Consider the following 2,174-nt stretch of genomic DNA (forward strand, 5'->3'; position numbering starts at 1 on the left):
TTAAGATCCGATATCAGCCCCGATATTAACAAAATAGCTGATCGGGGATTAGAAAATTTAATAGATCCACGGGCCGATCCAGTTTTTCTTTTGTGTGTTGCTTGCTGGAAGAGTTCAGTTAACCATTAAGCAAGATGGAGCAAGCCAGAGAGTCGGATGTGTAAAGATATTTCAAGCTTGCCACGCCAACTAGTTCGTTGTTGTTTGCAATGTCTGCAATGTAAATGTTTCGAGGGGTGGTGATAGTACTGCAAAGTAAAATACTACCAATTTAAACAAGCACATCCAAGAGCACCATGCAAAGTCTATACATTACATCTATGTTATTTTTGTCTGGGAAAGTAATGTTCACTTAGGAAAGTCTGGTGCCTTTCCACATGGTGGAAGGAGGGTATAAGGTGGAAGGCATACAGTGTACTATTAATTCAACAATGTATTGGATCGGTATCGGGTATCAACAGAGACAAAAAGGCCAGGCATCGGTACCAGGACTGAAAAAGTTGGATCGGTGCATCCCTAGTCAGAAGAAACTGGCATGTTCTGTATTAAATTTCAGTTTTTGAAAAGGGGGATTTCATCTGTCTGGCATATTGATGTGTAAACATTGACACTGTTAACACACAGCATGCTGGCTGCAATGTTGTCTGTAGACAGCTAAGGGCTTGGGCTTGCTGAGCAGTAAGCTTTCTAAATTAAAAACCTAAATTAAAAATTAAAAATTAAAATTAATTTGTTGTTCGTGTATGAACTACAGAACATTTCTGAACTGAACAACTTGACCTATCTACCGTGTTACAGTCCAATACTTTAACACATCCATCCCCCTGACCTTCCTCCTTTGTGGGCTTTGCTTGTTTATTATAGCGTCACCTTGCTTCCTTCTTTGCTCCGTTCATAATTAATATGGCTGCTAGAGGGCCTTGTAACTTGGGCGTAAACTTATTTGTGGGCACTTGCTGATGCTGTCGTTGTTCTTGAGAGTGCTGTCTATCCTGAGGGTTGCATGTTGTGGGAAACTAGCCCAATCAGTGATGTTACGACTGCTGTCGAATTTGTTTATCTTGCAGTGTGTTTGTGTGCACATGTGTCCTGTTTCTCTTCTTCAAATGCAAATAGCGCTGTGCCATTGCTGGAGGATGATTGGTTTGAGAACAACCAGATATTTAAAGAGGCAACATGGCGGCCGTCAACATATGGGGAAGCCAGCAGGCATTCTTCATTCTCCTTGCCTCCCAACCTGCCACACGTTGTCTTTTGTTTAGTTGTTAGATGAGTATATTTCAGGTTCCAATCCTACACTGTAACGAATTTGACTGTAGATTTTACAGTAAACACCTGGCAAAAAAGTTGCCAGCAAAATCTTGTAAAATTACTATAAGTTACGGTTAACAACTATAAAAATAATTACAGTATAATACAGTATTTATTTTACAGGTTATTGTTGTACATAAATTACAGCAATGCTTTGTTTTTTTAAAAGGAAAACAATATTTTATTGTAATTTAGTTTACAACATTATCTTGTATTCTTTTCAAATTACAGCTATTACCTGGCAACTCGAGTTGCCAGGTAATAGCTGTAAATAAGCTGTTTACAACGTTGTGTAAATAAGCTGTTTACAACGTTGTTGTAAAAAGAATATACAGTTAATTTAGTTTTTTACATTTGCAGCTTTGCTGATGCCTATTAAGTGTTTTAAATAAGACCAAGCTTGCTTTTAATTCAAAAACCATTGCATTAGATTCTCTTCAACTGTAAAAAAAAAAAAAAAAAGTCCGAAAAAAAGAGTCTGAGATGCAAAATCATGACCTTTTATTATTAAAACGCAACACAATGTAAAAATGCTGTATGTTTTAAGAAGGTAACTTCTATTTTTCTTAAGAGCTCATTATGACCATGCTACAACCAACCTGATAATCGACCGTCGGACAGTCTGGTGAGGTCGGTGACTCAAGTCTGTTCGGTGTGCTCCGTGTTTAATTAGTGAACTGATTCTCGGAGAGCATTTCGAGGAAAAGAGTTACTTTTGGCATTTTTTGACGTCTCCCTCTTCCCCTACCTCCCATTGAGTAGAGAGGAGACGCGAGGGTTAATGTAGTTCCTCTTTTCTCCTGTATGTTCCCACTTTTTTGGATCAACGCCGTTGTTGTCTTGGTTCCACTTGAAGGGTTCAG

The 2,174-nt window shown here is 38.4% G+C and overlaps 1 long non-coding RNA gene across 1 annotated transcript in view; it reads left to right on the forward strand.

Moving 5' to 3' along the window:
- The first annotated feature begins 342 nt into the window (after positions 1-342).
- LOC117944937 overlaps positions 343-2,174 on the forward strand; it is a 26,042-nt gene continuing 24,210 nt past the window's right edge. The window contains exon 1 of the long non-coding RNA XR_004656701.1: positions 343-519. This is a non-coding gene — a long non-coding RNA (uncharacterized LOC117944937). The remainder of the gene's footprint in view (positions 520-2,174) is intronic.

This window comes from Etheostoma cragini, chromosome 1 (assembly GCF_013103735.1).
Source record: "Etheostoma cragini isolate CJK2018 chromosome 1, CSU_Ecrag_1.0, whole genome shotgun sequence".
NCBI lineage: Eukaryota > Metazoa > Chordata > Actinopteri > Perciformes > Percidae > Etheostoma > Etheostoma cragini.